The 20,681-nt window shown below is 43.7% G+C and overlaps 1 protein-coding gene across 2 annotated transcripts in view; it reads right to left on the bottom strand.

The window, feature by feature from the left end:
• The window catches only part of LOC140738735 (semaphorin-3A-like), a 269,718-nt gene extending 255,198 nt beyond the window's left edge, over positions 1-14,520 (bottom strand). The window contains exon 1 of one of the 2 annotated variants that reach the window (XM_073066471.1): positions 14,406-14,520. The gene's annotated coding sequence lies outside the window, so the exon portion shown is untranslated. Of the gene's footprint in view, positions 1-13,908; positions 14,022-14,405 lie in introns of those variants that run through there. The other variant, XM_073066473.1, reaches the window with a different exon arrangement.
• Between the last annotated feature and the right edge of the window lie 6,161 nt (positions 14,521-20,681).

The following is a 20,681-nucleotide window of genomic DNA, read 5'->3' as shown; positions in this document are numbered from 1 at the left end:
AACCACTTCTTGACTTAGAGGCTTCTGACTAGCTCACAGAGCAATAAAAATAGCACCACAAGTTTGTTAAAATAGCAAGGAAAGGAAGTTTAGATGAATGTGTTGTGCACTAACACATCATTGCTAATATCTCACTACACAGTTTCAATCCTTGCCATTGATGCTAATTTGCTTGTGGAGAAAATAATCTCGTACAAAGATAGAAAGAGGAATTTTAAAATATATTAAGTACTTCAAGAGGCAACAACTCCATTGCATATGATGGCACAGGCAAAAAACATAACCGTGTTTTGCGGGCAGCTAACAAAACTGCTAAGTATTCTACTAAGTACATTTTCTCTAAACTACGACCACTGCAATCCGCACCCTGTAATTTCCCACTGGGCACCGTGCTTTTGAACTGTCTGTACAACTTGGCATTTTTGTGGTACCCTGAAGGACTCAGCAAACTGTCCTCCCGAGATTGCAGTACAGCTGCGTTGGCAATTGCTTGAGCAAACTTCCAGCTGGATTGAAATTTCAGGCCTGATCGAAGCTCAGTTTATGTTTAGTCCATGTTTAGCCGATTGAAGCCGAGGCCAAAGAGTGAACCCGTGTTCAGCTCGATACTCTGTGAAGGCTTTACTCACCTCAGCAGAGAAGTGTCTCCGCAGTTGTGTCCTGCCAGGCCGACTGCGGTCCTGAACTGGCTCAATGGCTGCGGACACACTTTCCGGGGCTCTGGTTCATGTTCTGAGTATTATTTCATCATTTGCACCATTTGTTCTGTTTTCACACATTGGATGTTTGATGGCCTTATTTGCGTGAGGGTTTTTCATGAACTCTATTGTTATGATACCAGCCTCCTCCTTCCTGAGAATCGCAAGATCGCTATTAATTCGGGTCTTGGACCCAGGAAATGAGAGACAATGCAACGGATTTGACCATTGTTCTTAGAGACACCTGTGTGAATTGCGACTCTATACTACGTGCCAGCTATCAGGGACATGGACACCCTCGGGCAATGTGGGGTGGGGATTGTATCACCCTACCTTGATTGACATCTACAACTCTGCAAGTCAAGATAAAAAGGGGTCTGCAGGAGGCAGTACCCCAGCGACGCACCAGATGGAGACACCATCACTCATCGCTCCCGTGAGGACGGGAAGCTATTCGGGAGCCACGTGTGATTCGGTTCCCCTAGCCTAGGGAGCGAGTGGCTGATAACACCGAAAAGGACTTCGAACTGACAACGGGGAACCCACGTTCCCGATTCAACGATTTGAGTCCAAAAGGCTGGCAAGTTTATTTTCTCTCTCCAACACGTGAGACCCAGCAGTCCCCGAAAGGCTAAAAGCCTGCATGAACTTCAGAGACTTTGATATTTCCATCGGACAATAGTTTTACCCCTAGACAAACGATAGAGCTACTTCTTATTGTTGATTATTACTATACCCGCGCTTTAGATTATTGTCGACGTATGTTATCTGAATGTTTGTATTAACCTTACTTTTGTGCCCCTTTATAAATAAAAACATTTAAAAATAGTACCATCAGATTTCAGCAGACCTCTCTATCTTTGCTGGTAAGTGACCCAGTTACGGGGTTCGTAACACTATTGTGTTTTGTTGCCTGCAAGAAGATGAATCTCAAGGTTGTACTATATGGTATATGTATTTTGAAAATAATTGGCGTACACACTGATCAAGAACTCTATGTACTTGGTTTAATTAAATTATTAACCTGTTTATATGGATTATATGACAGTTTGCATGAGGGTATGAAGATGTAATGCTTGACACCACAGTGCAAACACCTTCAGATATTTATGCCCATTGTGGGTGGGAGCTGCGATCGCCTGTTCTAATGATGGGAGTACAGCAAGTCACCATTGGTCCATTGAAAACTGAGTTGTCATTTGTGACAGACGGGAGGGAAGGTCTTCCCCAGCTCCCAGCCAAGTAGGAACAGCATCTCATGATGGAATGATGATCCGCGTGATCTGAGGGGAAAGGTGATCCGTGGGAAGTGTAGACTTCATCACATTTGATCAGTGAAGGTGTCCTACAGACCCTGACATTGGATGTATAACATGACTGCAACACACAGGGAATCAATGGGATTGACAAAAAACATTCTGATGTTGCTGGGCCATTTTATTTGCTGTAAAGGTCTGACATTTAATTAAATATTGAACACAGAGTATGATTAATGGAAGTTAATGGAACATGAGTCAGTTTGCCATGTATTTGTTGCTTTCTCATGATGACACTATTGAAGTGCTTATAAGACACTCAAAAAAACAGGTTAAAGAAAATAGAAATCCTGTTTCACAGCTCTTGACTGGAGTCCACCTGGATTTCTGCTTCATTTGTTCACCTTCTCCCCTTCCCCCACCTGCTTCCATCTGCCCAACACCTACTCCCGATTTGGTTCCACCTATCACCTACCAGAATCTATCCCGATCCCCCTCATGCTGATATATACAGGTATTCCCATTTCTGTGTCCAGATGTAGTGTTTCAAATCAAAACAACCTCCCCAAATGTGGTTAGATCCACTGAGTTCCTCCTGCATTCTGTTTTCTGTTTTAGATTCCAGCATCTACAATTCTCTTGTCTTCTCCTTCCTTTTGATCTGTTTCACCTCTGTTTATAGCCCTTTTCCTGTTTATATGTCTATAGAAAATATCTGGATACCCCATTACGTCCATTTCCAATCTCTGCCAGATTCTCCCTTATTTTTCCTCTGAACATTTCATCGGCCACTTCATCCTCACTTGTATACCTGCCTGCCACCAGTCATAGAGTCATAAAGCATTACAACACAGAATCAGGCCCTTTGGCCTGTCTAGTCCATACTGAGCTATTATTCTGCCTAGTCCCATTAACCTGTACCTGGACCGTAGCTGTCCATACCCTTCCCATCCACGTACTTATCCAAACATCTCTTAATGGTGTCATGGTAGTGTAGTGGTTAGCGTGATACTGTAAGGAGTGTGTACGTCCTCCCCATGAATGGAAGGGTTTCCTGCATGTGCTCCAGTATCCCCCCACAGTCTAAACACGTACCGGCTAGTAGGTAAATTGGGCATTATAAATTGTCCTGTGATGAAGCTATGGCTAAATTGGTAGATTTCAGGGGGCATGGCTCAAAGCGCTGGAAAATTCCACGCTGTAACTCTAAATAACTAAACAAATAAATACATAAATAATTAATTCAATTGAACCTGTATCCACCAGTTCTTCTGGCAGTTCATTCCACACTCTCACCACCCTCGGAGTAAACAAATTCCCGCTCAGGATCCCCTTAAATATCTCACTTTTCAATATTTCACCTTTCACCCTTAACCCATGATCTCTAGCTCTAGTCTCACTCAGCCTGTTCAACCTTCCCCTTTAGTTCAGGTCTTCAAGTCCCAACAACATCTATGTAAATTTACTCTATACTCTTTCAAACTTATTGATATCCTTCCTGTAGGTGAGTGACCAGAACTACCCACAATACTTCAAATTAGGCCTCATCAACATCTTATACAACTTCAATATTACCTCCCATCCCCTGTTCTTAGTACTCTGAACTATGAAGGCCAATGTGCCAAAAGCTTTCTTTATGACCCTACCTACCTGTGATACCACTTTCAGGGAATTATGAATCTGTATTCCAAGATACCTCTGTTCTATCACACTCCTCAGTGCCCTACCATCACACTGTAAGTCCTTACCTGGTCGGTCCTCCTAAAGTCAAAAAACCTCACACTTGTCTGTATTAAATTCTATCTGCCATTTTCCAGTCCTTTTTTCCAGCTGGTCCAGATCCCACTGCAAGGATCCCCTTTGATATCCTTCCTCACTGCCACTAGGTCCCATCTGCAAATTTGGTGATCCAGTTTACCACATTATCATTCAGATCATTGATGTAGATGACAAGCAACTATGGACCCAGCACTGACCCCTGCAGCGCTCCACCAGTCACAGGCCTCCAGTCAGAGGCGCCACCACCTACAACCACTCTCTGGATTCTCCTGCTAAGCCCATGTCAATGTTTATACTCCTTGCTTCTTACTCTTTAACTTGCTTCCAATTTAGGGAGCTCCCGTTTTAATTCCTTAACAGTCTCTCTCATGGAAATAAAGTTGCATCTTGTCCATTTCAAAAGTCTCCCATTATTTCTTCTGATGAAGCTTTAATTCCAATTTAACCAGGCCAGATATGATCCTAACTCATTGTAATATCCATTAATCATTTCTCTTTGTCTGTATCCTTTTTTATAGCTATCCCAAACCTCGTGACATTATGATCACGATTACGTAGATGTTCCCCCATTGATACCTGCACTACTTCTCCTTTCTCATAGCCAACACCTCACTGAATGGGCCAGAAACGTCAGTGTGACACCTGTAGATGGTTCATACATCATACATGGCATGTGGAGACTTATGCAAAGTCTCACTTTATTTGTCATTGTCAATTAAAAATAAACACTTCTAAATTATAGGGTAAATGCCTCAATCCTACAAATAAGAAAACAGAACCTTCTGGAATGACTCAGTAGCGGTCTGACAGTGGTAGTGGAGGGCGAAACAGAGAGAAATGTTCAGGTCAAAGGACTTCTGTTAAAGCTCAGTTCTGACAAAGACTCTTTGATCTGAAATATTAGCTCTGCTTCTCTTTCCATGGACGTTACCTGATCTGTTGAGTGTTTCCAACAGTTTCTGTTTTTCTTGCAGATTTGCAGCATGAGGATCTTTTTTTTTTGAATTCACATTTCTAATCCTGTAGTCAATGAAAATATGTAGCGTATCGCTTAACTGTGGTATGGTTTACGATGCGTGCCCCAGGTCAGACTGAGGAAGTTTTGCTGAAAGCACTGTTGATTGCATTGATCTGATACTAAGGGCAGCAATGAGATCTCGTCACTTCCATTGAGTTCAGTCGGACTGATGTCTGAAACTGATCTCACGTTTGTACAGGGTAACACAGAGATACTGTACCTCCCAACTACACAAGGATTTCCAGTATCTACAGTTTCAATGTTAAATAACTAAAAACTTTTCTAATGATTCCCTGTTGTTTTTACTTTCAAAGCACTAGATTTCCCTTTTTTTGTCATACTTAAAATACTTCATTGGATATTAGCTGAACAATGAACTGCTTCCCACCAGGAGTGTATGTTGGCACCCCTTCTTATTATCCATATTGTACAGCAGGAAAAGGATTTGAATCCTTGTGGGATGACACCAAAACTATCTTCGATGTAGAACTTCAGAGTTTTTTCTAACACATGTTTTAATGCTCTCAGCCACAGAGCCATTGATTTTGACATCAATCCACGCAGTCTTGGCTACAATGTGTCAAGAACAGATCCAACTGATCAGTAACAGATTCAAACCTCTAAAAATTCCTTTTCCCTTGTTCTATTTATTTTGCTCTAATTAATATGCCAAACAAAAATTCAGGCAACTGTAAGATGCAGCTCTCAACCATACATGCAGTACTGTGCAAAAGTGTTACACACACACACACACACACACACACACACACACACACACACACACACACACACACACACACACACACACACACACACACACACACACACACACACACACACACACACACACACACACACACACACACACACACACACTGCCTAAGATTTTTGCACAGTACTGTAGTAATTTTATATATTGCACTGTACCGCTCCTGCAAAAAAAGACAAATTTCATGGCATATGTGAGTGATGATAAACCTGATTCTCATATGGGTCTCTATTGTGGACTGGGAGTAGGAAAGGGGCAGGGAGAGGGTTGGGAAAAGGGGAAGGGAGAGGCACGCACACTACCCCCACCACTGCCATCTGTCCCTAAACCTCCCACAGCACTCCACCTTCGCCATTCCCAATATCCTTTGTTGCTGCCACATTTACAAATTCACTCTCCACTCCATGTTGACAAATACAGCACTGTGTAAAAGTCTTAGCAATATATATGTGCCTAAGACATTGGCGCAGTACTGTATATTTCTCAGTTCCACTTGTGGGAGAATAATCACTCAGTTAATTTTTGTTTTTGACATGGGAAAGGTGATTATTCCACTCTGACGGGTTGCTTTTGGACATTTTGACTGATTGCTATTGGACATTTTGCACTATGCATCTTCTCTTGATTTGTCACATTGTCCTTTCGCTCATTCTCCCTTCCTTTATCCTCTGCCGTATGGCGTACATTTTCTTTGGGTGTTTAACACAATCATCTCTCACAACGGAGCAAATTCAGGGCAATTAGTTGTTAATTGCTGAGAAAATATCTGCTGAGAAGATCAAACATCCCAGATGCAACATAATATAACTTATACAATGATCTGCCTTCTGTCCAGACTGACTTCAATAAGGCCCTGGTCTGTGGAGCCCACCCTCAGTTGGCTGATCAATCACCTCTATGTCAGGGAGCTGTGGGTCTCAGAACCCATTTCAGAGACTGAAGAACAAAGACTGACTCCCCCATGTTATCCTGAAGAGGATGTCCATGTCTCCCCAGCCACAGATTGAAATACGACCAACAAGTACCTGCTGATGCTGGAGAATTCTGGGAATGCTCTGCTGGTCAGTCAATGTCCGTGGGGTATGGGAGAGAGTTAATGTTTCAGTTGATGGCCTTTTGTCAGAACAGGAGTATTAACTCTGACATTCTCCATCGGAGTTTTTAAAAGGGAAGTCCTGTGGCAGTGGTCACTCCAGCCCAGGAGAGAGTTGGAGTACAGAGCAATCTTATCAAGACCCGGAGATAATTGCACTCGGAACTGGAATCACCATTTTCAAATTCTTAACATGGAACACAGAACACTGCAGCACAGTACAGACCATTCAGCCCATGATGTGCCAGCCTTTTAACCTGCTTTAAGATCTATCTAATCCTTCCCTCCCAAATAGTCCACCATTTTTCTTTCATCCATCTGCCTATCTAAGAGTTTCTTAAATGTTCCTAATGTATCAGCTTCTACAACCACCTTTAGCAACATTTTCTGAGTTAAAAAAGCCTACATATGACATCCCTCCCATACTTTCCTCCAATCATCTTAAAATGATGCCCCCTCATATTAGCCATTACCACCTAAGGGAAGAAAGTCCATGTCTGTCCACTCCATCTATGCACCTTATTACTTTGTATACCTCTCATCCTCCTTTACTGTAAAGAGAAAAGCCATAGCTCACTCAACATTTCCTCGCAGTATCCTGGCAAATCTCCTTTGCATCCTCTCTAAAGCCTCCACATTCTTCCTATAATGAGGCGACCAGAATTGAACACAATACTCCAAGTGTAGTGCAAACACTTTTATGGAGCTGCAACATTACTTCGTGGCACTGGAACTCAATTCCCCGACTAATGAAGGCCAACACATCGTACACCGTCTTTACCTTCATAACTCTATCATTCGGTGCCATACTTGGTCAATGCATCTCGGCACACATGAGGAGCCCGTCGTGGTGTTGAACAGTGGGAGCTGCACTGGCTCACCCGGTTATCATATGGAACGTTTGATTGGGAACTCGGGACGCTGGAAGCTGACGCAAAGTACAGGTTGCTGCCACAGCTCTGCATGCCGAGCAGCATCTGTGGAGGCAGAGCAGTGTTTGATGTTTTGGGTCAAGACGCTGCATCAGGACAATTGATTGTTCTCGTTCAGATTGATCTATACATTTTCTACTGAAGATTTTCTACAAAGGTGATAATTTACTAATGTATTGTGGAAAAGAAACACCGTACCCTCCAACGGTGGCGTGGCAGTTAGTGTAAAGCTTTGATCAGGGTTCAATTCCCACTGCTGCCTGTAAAGAGATTGTACTTTCTCCCTATGACCATGCAAGTTTCCTCCATGTGCTCTGGTTTCCTCCCACATCCCAAACATATATAGGTTAGGGTTATTAAGTTATGGACATGCTGCGTTGACTCCAGAAGCATGGTGACACGTGCGGACTGCCCCCAGCACATCCTCGGATTGTGTTGGTCATTGACGCAAGCAATGCATTTCACTGTATTGTTTGATGTCTTGACGTACATGTGATAAGTAAGTCTAATCTGTGGAGGCGCTAAGGCTCCGTTGACTGGGAGTCAAGGTGTTGTGATGTGCTGGATGAGAAGAGCTGCCACTGTGCTGCCTGGGGGCTCGACACTGGTTTCTGAGAATCTGATGACCCAGGCACAGGTCGATGGGAGTCAACAGAGCTGGTTCTATTCCCAGACAGCCCTGGAATATTCCTCTACCTCTCTCGAAAAGTTGCAACTTATTTCATGGTGGAATGGAGCTAATCCACAAAACAAGTAGGAAAGTATTCAAAATCTCTCACATCTATAAGATTATAGGGTCACTGAAAATGATGCACATGCTCCTGCCTTCTTCAATAGTGATGAGATTAATAGGGTTGAGAGTTTCGTGTACCTGGAAGGAAACGTCATCAAAACCTTGTCCTGGTCCATTCACCAGGACACTCTGGCCAAGAAAGCTCACCAATGTCTCTACTTCCTCAGGAAATTAAAGAAATTCAGCATACCCAATTGGCCCTTACCAATTTTTATCAATGCACCATAGAAAGCGTCCTATCTGAATGCATCATGGCTTCGCCTGGCAACCACTCTGCATGAAACCACAAGAAACTGTAGGGAGTTGTGGGCACAGCTCAGTACATCACAGAAACCAGCCTCCCCTCCATGGACTCTGTCTACGCTTCTCACTGACTCCGTAAAGCTGCCAACATAATCAAAGACCCCACCCACCCCAGACAGTCTGTAGTCTCCCCTCTCTCATCAGGCAGAAGATACAAACGTACCACCAGACTCAAGGACAGCTCTACCCTGCTGTTGTAAAATGATCAAATGGTTCCCTAATATGATAAAACCTCAAAAATCTACATCATTAGGATCTTGCTCTTTGTTGTTTACTTACACTGCACTTTCTCTGTAGCTGTTACAATTTATTCTCCATTTTGTTTTACCTTGTACTACCTGAGTGGACTGTGCAATGAATTGATTTGTATGTATGGTATAGAGTACAAATAACAATATGCAAGGCTCTGTACCTTGCTACATGGGGTAATAATAAACACATTCCAATTTCAACTCCAATTCTAACATCAATACTGATTCAAATCCAACTCCAAATCCATTTCCAACATCAAAACCAATACAACCCCAACTCCACTTCCAACTCCACTTCCAACTCCAACCCCAACTCCATTTCCATCTCCAACCCCAACTCCATTTCCATCTCCAACCCCAACTCCACTTCCAACTCCAACCCCAACTCCATTTCCATCTCCAACCCCAAATCCAACAATACTCTATGTGACATCTTCAGAGTCTGACTTCTAAGTCTTCATTGAAACTCACTGGAAAATGGGTTTTGCATTTCATAGTCACAACACAGATGTCCTTGACAACTTTACCCCGAGTACCTCACCATTCCTGATATGATTATGAACATATGAATCATTTTCCAGTTGTTGAGCAACACTTCTCAGCAAAGACTGACATTAACAATGACATTCACCACTACATCTTTTGGCCAACTGAGGGAAAGATCACGGCTGTAAACATGCCACAATGCTCATGGTCTACCAGGCAACTGTGATTTCCACCATCCACGTGTCTCACCCTTGGACTACCTACAGAACTTTCCAAGAGCAGTCTGTATGAAAACCCAAAGCAACTGACTCTGCAAGTCGGGCAGCATTAGTGGAGAGAGAGAGATTCAGTGAACATTTCAAGTTCCTGATCATTCAGCAGAGCAATTTTATCCTTATTCATTAGTGAAAGCAAAGAAAATGATTCAAGCTTTGCCTACGAATAAACTGGTGACCTGATTGGAAATGCATATTACAGTACCTCCGCTACATCATGGAGCAATGCCGAATATTGTCCTCAAGCAACAAGACAATGGCAGTGACTCGATCTCCAGGTATACTCTTAAACCAACGTGAACTTGCTGATACATTTTCCGAATAGTTTACACTCGGCCTGAAACTTGTCAAGAGAGACTTTAATCAATTCCAAGTGGCTTTCTGTGTAATTTCCCAGAAACGAGGATTGGTTTGACTTTGTTTGAGCGATATTGATTAATAGTGTGCATGTATAAATCATAGTTTTGTTAAGATGAGGAACCAGATTCCCCCCCCCACCCCCCAGCCAAGACGGAAGTGTTGGTCTCAGACTTGTGAGACGTGATCCGACTCCTTGAGAAGAGGCTAATGATTCAGATGCCAAGAACAGCAAAAAGATGGTGATTTATTTAGTCTGCCTTAAGTAAACCAAAACAATGAACCTGCATGTTTCCTGAGTGCTAATTGTAAAACAGAATTGAAATGTGTGTAGCATGTCGTTGCAGAGATTCATTGGAGCTTTAGGTGGAAGGTTTTATACAATCCCTTCTCAGAGAGAAGGGGTAGGGCTAATCTCCTTACAGGTTTTCTCAACAGACAGGTGAAGAGGTTATTTCCCACGAAAGACCGGTTACCATGCTGCATCTCTGAATAAATAAACTGATAATGTGAAGTCCATTCTGCCCAGAGCAAAGAGATACCGGGAAGGGACTCCCACTACTGGTCAGAGAATAGTCTCAACAACATCCTTAAAGGACTCCTCTGGATCTTCAGTGAGTCAGGTTACATGAGGTCGTTGAGCCACTTTCAAGCCAGCAGACAAAGTACGCACCTTTATTCCACCTGTGGCGATGTACTAACTCAGTATGTAGGTGCACCTGTAACATACAGGCATAAGACAGACTCAACAGGTTCTATTTGTCTATCACTTTAATTCCTGACTCACTCCTACACTGAGCACTCAGCCTTTGGCGTCTCACACCATCTCAACAAAGCCCAACATTAGCCCAGGGAACACCTCCTTATCTTCCAGTGAGCACATACAGTGCTCAAGGTTCAACATCAATCTGACAATTTCAGATAAGCAGCCAGTCCAGTTTGTGATAGTTCTCATATAAGGTCATCAGCCCGGAAGACTAACTCAAAAGTTCATAGTTCAAAATGAATTTATTTTCGAAGTATGTATACGTCACAATATACTATCCCACAATTCACTTTCCTGCAGGCATTCACTGAAGAATAAAGAAATACAATAGAATCAGTGAAAAACTACGCACAAAGACTAAAAAGCAACCATTGTGCAAAAGACAACCTGTGTAAATGCAAATAATAATATTAATAATAACAGTCAATAATAGTGAAAACATGAGTTGTAGTCCTTGAAAGTGAGTAAAGAGCAGTGATCATTTCAGAGTTGAAGTAATGGCATTCCCTCCCGCATCCGATGAAATCTCCAGCGTTCTCTTATTTCGGAAGTCCAGGAAACGATCTCCATCTCTTTGTTCCTGTCTTGTTTTGTGTTTGTTTATTCACTCCGTCTGGTCGCATGCACCTCCCTTAATGTGGCGCGACAATTAGTCTGCCGGAATAGCTGAGCAGCTCAGCAACATCTGTGGAGGCAGAGGGATTGTCAAGGTTTCTGCTCAACGCTCTGCATGAAGAGACTCCCTCTGTCTCCAAAGACTCTGCTCAACCCATTGAGTTCCTCCAGCAGTTTACATTTTGCTCCAGGCTCCAGCATCTGTGTCCCTTGTGAGGTCCAGAGAGGTCTTCTGGAATTGCTAGGCTATTCGACCGGCCTTTCTCTGCCAGTGCCACCTTTTGGACCAACAATCTGCTAGAGGAACTCGGTAGGTCAAGCAGCGTCAGTGTTGAGGAGGGGGTGGTGTTAGGGGAGGGAATTGTTGATGGTTTGGGTTGAAATCCTTCATCAAGGCACCCCTACCATCCAGTTCAATCTCTCTCCATCCTTTCCCTTTGGTCTCTCCCCATTTCTACTTCCCAACTGTTCCTAGTTTTGATCAAAAGCAGTTAACCTGAAACAGCCCTCTGATTCTCTCTCTGCTGGCAACCATTTCCAGCATTTTCTGTTTTTGAAACACAGAATTTAGAACAGTGCAGCACAGGATGAACCCTTCAGCCCACAATGTTGTGCCAACCAATATAAACCTACTCCAAGGTCCCTCTAACCCTTCCCTCCTACACTGGCCATAGTCCTCCATGTGTATTTCAGATTTTCAGCATCTGCAGGGCTTTGGTTTCTGAGCGAGTACAGTTGCACAGGTACACCGGAGAGATTGTGGTTAGACTGATGGAGCCCGTGCAGTTTCTGTACCTAGAGCAGAACGAGCTGCAGTGACGCAGAGCTTATACTGGCAATGTGGGAAAGATGTAGGCACACAACCCAGTACTTCATAACATGCCATCCTCTAACACTGTAAAATATTAATACAGCAGCACAGTAACACAGTGGTTGGTGTAACACCTTACAGTGCCAGCTGTAAGATGGGCGTTCGATCCCTCCAGCTGCCCGTAGGAGTTTAAACGTTCTCCCCGTTAGTGCGTGGGTTTCCTGCAGATGCTCCGGTTTCCTCCCACATTCCAAAGATGTTTAAATTTAGGGTTGGGTTAGAGTTAGTGAGTTGTGTGCACATCATGGAGGGTGCCGGAAGCATTATGGCACTTGCAGGCTGCCCAGCACAATCCTCGCTGATTTGATTTTGCGTAATGACGCATTGCACTGTATGTTTCAATGTACATATGGCAAATACAGCTAATCTTAAATTTTATCTTATCTTCCAGTCGATCAACACTGAAAATAACAACACCGGCGTTTCTAACCAGTGAAGTTTGCCCTGTTCACTTAGGTCCCCAGTGCCTCGTCTCTCTCACTCCACTGTGAGGTTTCTCACTTGTGAACGTTGCTCTGCGCACTCGGGTCCCCAGCGCCTGGTCCCTTTCACTCCAACAGAACTCATTCACAATTTCAACAACATCTCAAAAAATACTTCTGGAGTTGATAGGTGCAGAGAAGAGTGGAATTTATAAGAGATGTCAATATTCAGCAAGTGGCCACGTGCAGCTTTCTTCGGAGTGAAGGAGGATGAGAGGGGAATTGATAGAGGTGTACAAGATGATAAGAGGCATGGATAGAGTGGACAGCCAGAGATGCTTTTTCAGGGTTTAAATGGATAACTGAGGGAAAGTATAGGGAAACCGTGAGAGATAATTGTGTATTTTAACACAGAGAGTGGTGAGTTTGTGGAACATCCTGCCAGGATTGGTGGTCAAGGCCCATACACTGGCTACATGTAAGAAACTCTTGGATTGGCACATAGATGATAGAGAAATGGAGGGCTATGTAGGAAGGAAAGGTCAGATTGCTCTTAGAGTAGGTTAAAATGGTCGGCAAAACATGGACCGCAGGGTTTGTGCTGCACCATTCGGTGTTCTAAACCCTGACCCATTAATTCCACAATAGCTTCACCAAGTGCTCTAGATCCTATGATTTCATGTAAAACATCAGAGAAGGACCAGAACTAGTTCAGCTGCGTTTTAAGCAAAGTTTAGAATCAGTGTCTATTTACATGGAATGACAAAATGTATTTATTTTGTGCTCTGCTTTAGGCTTGGCTGATGAAGGCCTGGTTTTGTCCAATGCAATTAGGTTCATTTTTTTTTAGGTTACTGGCACATTGTAGCTTTGACTTCACCTTTAAAGTGGACCTGACAGTCACTTGGCTTACAGAATGAATAACAATCCAATAAAGTGAAGCTTGGAAAACAAATACTTTAATTTGATATTGCAGAAGTCCGTGTGTCAGACCAGTCCAGAAAGCACTTAATATAAATCTCTTCCTCCCAGGAACATAGGTAACGAGATCAGCAATCTCAACTTCTCAGCCATAGAAGATGAATTACAAGGTTTTAGCAAACCCAAGACACTATTTGCATGCAAACATGTTTACCTATCTTAAATTAAAGTGTACCAATTCAATTCAAGAACAAACAATTGTTATTATCGTCACATAGCTTATTAATTTTGTTCGTTACTTACATGGGCATCAAATTAAAGGGAAATATTCCAACAGAGCAGATCAGTATTCCTCTGAGCAGACACTCTGTATAAAACCACTCTCCCTGTGCATGGTATTAATAGAACAGAGATGGCAGAATATAGACACACGTCCGGACTAGTCGAACATTATCTTCAGTCATTCTAGATGACAAAGTATTCCTGCTCCAAAGTGACACTAGCAGAGTAGCAGGGGATATAAATCACCACCGGAAATAGACAATACCCCCAGCCTGTGCAGCCTGACTCAGAACGGGCTGTCATTAATGGCCATAAATTCTTCAACCACAAACAAATGCAGCGTTTGCTCAGAGTGTAACTGATAAGTCTGAAGACAAAGGAACAAATCAGATCTGAATAAAGAAAGTGCCTTCACACAGCCTGCCTGCTTTGAGGCTGATACAGAGGAACAAATTGCTGTACGTGAGACAGATTGAACAAAATTCTTGCCATGTAGAAACTGATACAAGCTGATTTACCTCACGCCTTTGGAGTGGCTTGGAAGTTTTGTACAGAGACGGTCATGTTTTAAGAGGTGAAGTTCTGACCTGCCCTCAGAGCCGGGGCTGGAGACAGTGCACACACATCCAGGCGTGAGGCTGCACGGAGCAGTAACCCGCGGTGCAGAGTCAGCCGAGGCCTGTCAATCACCAGCACGATTACAATATCACCACATCCCAAGAACCACGTGATCCCTTCACCAAACTTTCGGAGAGTTGATGAAGCCCAGTCCACACTTATCACACTCATTCAGAGCTGTGCTTCCAGGATCCCATTTGTAGCCCAGACAATGTGATTATTTATAAATGACTAATATTTAATTTATCATTTAATCCCAGGCCAAATTTATCCAAGGATTGAAAATAAACGACTGTAGCATCTGGTGATTCCATGTGTGACTGTAATTATAACCAAGACAGAATAATAAACAGACCCCTCCACACAGAAACCACACTGTCCTTTGGAAAATTGATCCAGTTTCTGCAGTGAATTTCATTCCTGTCAAGGAGACATTGTTCTTCCAGCTCATAACTCATAGAATGTGTAATTCAGATCACTGTGATGCTGTTTACAATCTATGTGACAGGTCCTGAAATCCACCCTTGTTTTCTGAGCACCAATTATACCCCCAATACCACTGCCTTTTTATTCCAAATATCCTTTAGGACCTGACCAGAGATACTGTGTAAGGATTTGGACACGCAACTAGCAATATAATCGACAGACTTTCCAACAGCACCAAAGGTAAAATTCCAGGGAAATACCTGATTAAGGTATTTATTCCATTATTTTTGGATAGTTCTCTGTCATGTAACTCTGCAAATAACTTTTCAGCATTTGAAAAACTCAAATCCGTGAAACCTGAGCAATGTCTCCCTCCAATCTCTCCCTGAGAGAAATTTCCCTTTCGGAACCCACGGTGATTAGAATAAGCCGATGCTCAGAAATACAACAGACAGAATGAGGGAGATTTCACGGGACGTGTGGCCCTCCCTTTGCTTTCGTGAGTGAGCTTCAAAAGGTTCAACAGCATTATAGAGAACTCAATTCAATCTCAATTAGGCAGAGACGTAGCCAGTTTCAGATCTTGTGTGACCTTGCTGTGGGGCGAGGGAAAGGGCACACAGCTGGCCCTGATGGGCTGCAGAGGGAGAGCACGCTGGGCGATGTTTCACTCAGCTGTTCTGAGGTAATTCTGTTTCAGAGCATTCATATCCTGACACACATCCCGTTCACAGCCCTGCCTGTGGATGCCTCAATCTGCTTACTGTACATTATTCTGAAAGTGAGAACCTCATAAGACAGCCGCTGTACTTCATTAGGAGTTTGAAGAGATCTGGTATGTCAACAAATGCACTCAACAACTTGTATAGATGTACCATGGAGGCTGCATCACTGTCTGGTATGGAAGGGCTACTGCACAGGACCGAAAGAAGCTGCAGAAGTTTGTAAATCTAGTCAGCTCCATCTTGGGCACTAGCCTACAAAGTACCCAGGACATCTTCAGGGAGCGGTGTCTCAGAAAGGCAGCGTCCATTATTAAGGACATCCAGCACCCAGGGCATGCCCTTTTCTCACTGTTACCATCAGGGAGGAGGTACAGAAGCCTGAAGGCACACACTCAGCAATTCAGGAACAGCTTCTTCCCCCCCGCCAACCGATTCCTAAATGGACTTTGAACCTGCGAACACTGCCTCACTTTTAAAATATATATTATTTCTGTTTTTGCAAGATTTTTAATCTATTCAACATACGTATCTAAACATATTGTAATCTATGTATTTGTTTGTTTGTTTATTTATTTATTTATTGTTGTTATTATTATTACTTTCTTCTTCTTCTTTATTCTGTATTGCATCGAACTGCTGCTGCTAAGTTAACAAATTTCACGACACATGCTGGTGATAAATCTGATTCTGGTTCTGATAAAGACATTACTGCGAGAACATCAAGCCATGGGATGTGACTGCCAACACACAGACGGATAAAAAGTGTGATCCTTTCACTGTGTGGCACTTGGTGAGTTTTGTCTGACTGAGACTGGGCATTAGCCAGCTCTTACTTGAGAAACAAGAGATAGTGCAGATGCTGGAAATCCTGAGCAACACACACAAAACACTGGAGGAACTCAGCAGGTTAGGCAGCATCTACAACGGGAAATGAGTAGTTGATGCTTCGAGCTGAGAAAGGAAGAGAGCAGAAGCCAGAATGAGAGGTGGAGGAGCACAAGCTGGAAGGTGATAGGGGTGTCCAGGTGAGAGAGAAGGCAGGAGGGCAGGAGAGAAGGATGGAAAGGGAAGATGGCAGTGGCTAACACCGGAAGTTAAAGCCAACATAAAAGCCAAAGAGAGGGCATATAATAGAGCAAACATCAATGGGAAGTTTTTAAAAACCAACAGAAGGCAACTTAAAAAGTCATAAAGAAGGTAAAGATAGAATATGAAAGTAAGCTAGCCAGTAATATTTAAGAGGATAGCAAAAGTTTCTTCAGATACATAAAGTGTAAAAGAGAAGCGAGAGTAGATATTGGACCGCTGGAAAACAATGCTGGAGTGGTAGTAATGTGGGACGAGGAAATGGTGGACAAACTGAGGAAGTATTCCGTATCAGTCTTCACTGTGGAAAACACTAGCAGAATGTTGGAAGTTCCAGGTGTCAGGGGTCATGGATGTATGAAGTTATCATTACTAGAGAGCAGGTTCTAGGGAAACGGAAAGGATGAAGGTGAGTGAGGCACCTGGACCAGATGGTGTACACCCCAGGGTTCTGAACGAGGTGACTGAAGAGATTCTGGAGGGATTAGTAATGATCCTTCAAGAATCTCTAGATTCTGGAATGGTTCTGGAAGACTGAAACATTGCAAATGTCACTTCACTCTTCAAGAAGAGAGAGAGACAGATGAAAGGAAATTATAGGCCAGTTAGTCTGACCTCAGTGGGTGGGAAGATGTTGGAGTCGATTATTAAGGAGGATGAAGTCTCAGGGAAGTTGAAGGCACATGACAAAATAGGCCATAGTTGGCATGGTTTCCTCAAGAAGCTGAAGTCCCTTCTAATCCCTGTACTCAGGGCTGTTTACAGCAGACAACTTCCAACTCGTATGTTTTTGGGGTTTGGGAGGAAACCAGAGAATCTGGGGGAAACCCACACAGGGGAACGTGCAAACTCCACACAGGGGAACATGCAAACTCCTCACAGAGGAACGTGCAAACTCCGCATGGGGGATCGTGCAAATTCCGCACGGGGGATCGTGCAAACTCCGCACGGGGGAACGTGCAAACTCCACACGGGAATGTGTAAACTCCACACAGGGGAACATGCAAACCCCTCACAGAGGAACATGTAAACTCCACACAGGGGAACATGCAAACTCCTCACAGGGGAACGTGTAAACTCCACACAGAGGAATGTGCAAACTCCACACAGGGGAACATGCAAACTCCTCACAGGGGAACGTGTAAACTCCACACAGAGGAATGTGCAAACTCCGCAGGGGGGAACGTGCAAACTCCGCATGGGGGAACGTGCAAACTCCGCACGGGGGAACGTGCAAGCTCCACACAGGCTGGGTGTGAATAAGCTGGGTCCATGGAGCTGTGGACAGCAGTTCTACCCACTTCACTGCCCTGAAGCTCCTCTGGGGCCATCAACAGACTGCAGTGGGAACCAAAGTAGGGCAGTGGTAAACACCACGCTATCACAACTGGGAACACTGGAGATCAGAGTTCTATTCCGATGGACCCGTAAGGAGTTTATATGCCCTCGCCGTGACCATGTGGGTTTCCTCCCACAGTCCAAAGACGTACCAGTTAGTAGGTTAATCGGTCATTGTAAATCGCCCGTGATTGGGGTAGGGTTAAATCGGTAGGTTGCTGGCGGCATGGCTCGAAGGACCAGAAGGACCCATTCCACACTGTATCTCAATAAATAAATAAAACAAAACTACACTTCATGTTCCGGCAGCTTGATGCCAAGACCAAATGAAGAGTCACCAGTCTGTAAGCAGACCTTGGCAACAAATCGTGATGAGAGTAGATGGCTGCCAACTGTGGAAATGTTACCCCTTCCACCCCACAGCTCTCAGCTGAGACCCCTAGACTGCCGGGGTGATGGCAGAGACAGAAACATTGGGATGTCTGCCTGGGCTCTGCACATATGCCTGGGTTGTACAAAGGACAGCCATGGTGAGTGCAGCCAGTCACAAGCCTGGACCCCCTCTGTCCCAGGTGCTTCTACAGGCATGGAGCTCAGCCAATCACAGTCCCCAGATCGGTCATATGATTGAATGTATTTAGCTATAATGAAATAAAAATAAAACAAAGGAAATGACATAATCTCTACTGTCCATAACATATCAAAAGCACCCTTATATTCAACCAAGTAAAACAAACACGACCTTGCATCTGAATCCTGGAAATAACAGTTCCAAACTGGGCACTACATTTCCATCTGCACTCACAGAAAATGTTTGCTTCACGTGTTGTGGTTTTTAATGCTAGATTAATCAAATATTAGCACATGAGAGACCAACATCTTACACAGTGCAGGCTGTAACCAGAGGAGGGGCAGAGGGTTCAGTAGAGGAAAGGGTGGGTGGGGGGCGGTTTATTACATGCCAAATGAAACGAATGTTTCTCTTGGGCAGTGGCGGGATTCAGAGCTTGGGAAGGGGTATCCGTGGTGGGTCTTCAATATCTGCTGCCTCATACAGCTGAGGATATCATTCTCAGCCGCTGTAAAACCTTCATTCACCTCCTTCACCACCAGACTCTAGGGTGCTGTCATTAGGGACAAACACTTTTGTGGACTCTTGCTGTGTGGATCCACTGCGGACGGATGCTGTGACACACCGTCCCACAGAACAGACACTCTGTGGAAGTGATTCATTGACTGTGGAAAGGGTTGGTTTGAGCTCGCTGATTCACCTTTCAGGTGAAATAACTCCACACCATGCAGATTCACTTTCAAAGACTCTTTACAACTCTTGTTCTGGGTATTATTTTATATTTGTCTTCTTTTGCACGTTGGTTGTTTGTCAGTCCTTGCTTATGTATCGTTTTTGTTAAGTTATATTGTCTTTCTTTTTTCCTGTAAATGCCTCCAAGAAAATGAATATTAAGGTGGTATATGGTAACATATAAGTATTTCGATAATAAATTCATTTTGAACTTTGAACTTTTAAATGTCTTTCTTTTTCCATCTCTGGCACTTTATCAACCCTTATAGTGCAGGCGGATATCTCCAGAGACCAGCCCCTCTCCATGGAGCAGCCCTTCTCAGGGGCTGGAGGGTGGGGTGCAGGGTGGTGGAAGCAAATACGATAGCTATATTTAGAGTTCAAAATAAATTTATTATTCAGTCACGTATATGTCACCATATACTATTAATAAATAATACTGAGAACATAAACACAAGAGTTTCTGCAGATGCTGGAAATCCGGAGCAACACACACAAAATGCTGGAGGAACTCAGCAGGTCAGGCAACATCTATGGAAAAGAGCAAACAGTCAATGTTTCGGAGCGAGACCCTTCTTCAGGACTGGAAAGGAAGGGGGAAGACATCAGAATAAAATGGTTGGGGGAGGGGAAGGAGGACTAGCTGGAAGGTGATTCTGAAAAGAGGATGCTGTCCAAGTTGCATGCCATCTTGGACAATGACTCCCATCCACTCCATAATGTACTGGTTAGGCACAGGAGTACATTCAGCCAGAGACTCATTCCACCGAGACGCAACACCGAGCATCATAGGAAGTCATTCCTGCCTGTGGCCATCAAACTTTACAACTCCTCCCTCGGAGTGTCAGACACCCTGAGCCAATAGGCTGGTCCTGGACTAATTTCCACTTGGCATGATTAACTTATTATTATTTAATTATTTATGGTTTTATATTGCTATATTTCTACACTATTCTTGGTTGGTGCAACTGTAACAAAACCCAAATTCCCTCGGGATCAATAAAGTATGTCTGTCTGTCTGTGATAGGTGAAGCCAGGGAGCGAGGAAAGATAAAGTGCTGGAGAAGAAGGAATCTGACAGGAGATCAGAGTTGACCATAGGTGAAAGCGAAGATGAAAGGGCAGCAGGGGAAGGTGATAGGCCAGTGAGAAGAGGTAAAAGGTCAGAGTGAGGAATAGTGGAAGAGGGAAGGGGGAGAGAATTTTTTAAACCATCAGTTTGGAGGCTGCCCAAACAGATTACAGTACGTTTCTCCTCCACCCTGAGGGTGTCCTCATCATGGCACAGGAGGAGGCCA

This window comes from Hemitrygon akajei, chromosome 14, assembly GCF_048418815.1.
Source record: "Hemitrygon akajei chromosome 14, sHemAka1.3, whole genome shotgun sequence".
In the NCBI taxonomy this organism is placed as follows: domain Eukaryota; kingdom Metazoa; phylum Chordata; class Chondrichthyes; order Myliobatiformes; family Dasyatidae; genus Hemitrygon; species Hemitrygon akajei.
Note: the sequence above shows the minus strand (reverse complement) of the source record. Positions and strands in the feature narration are given on the sequence as shown.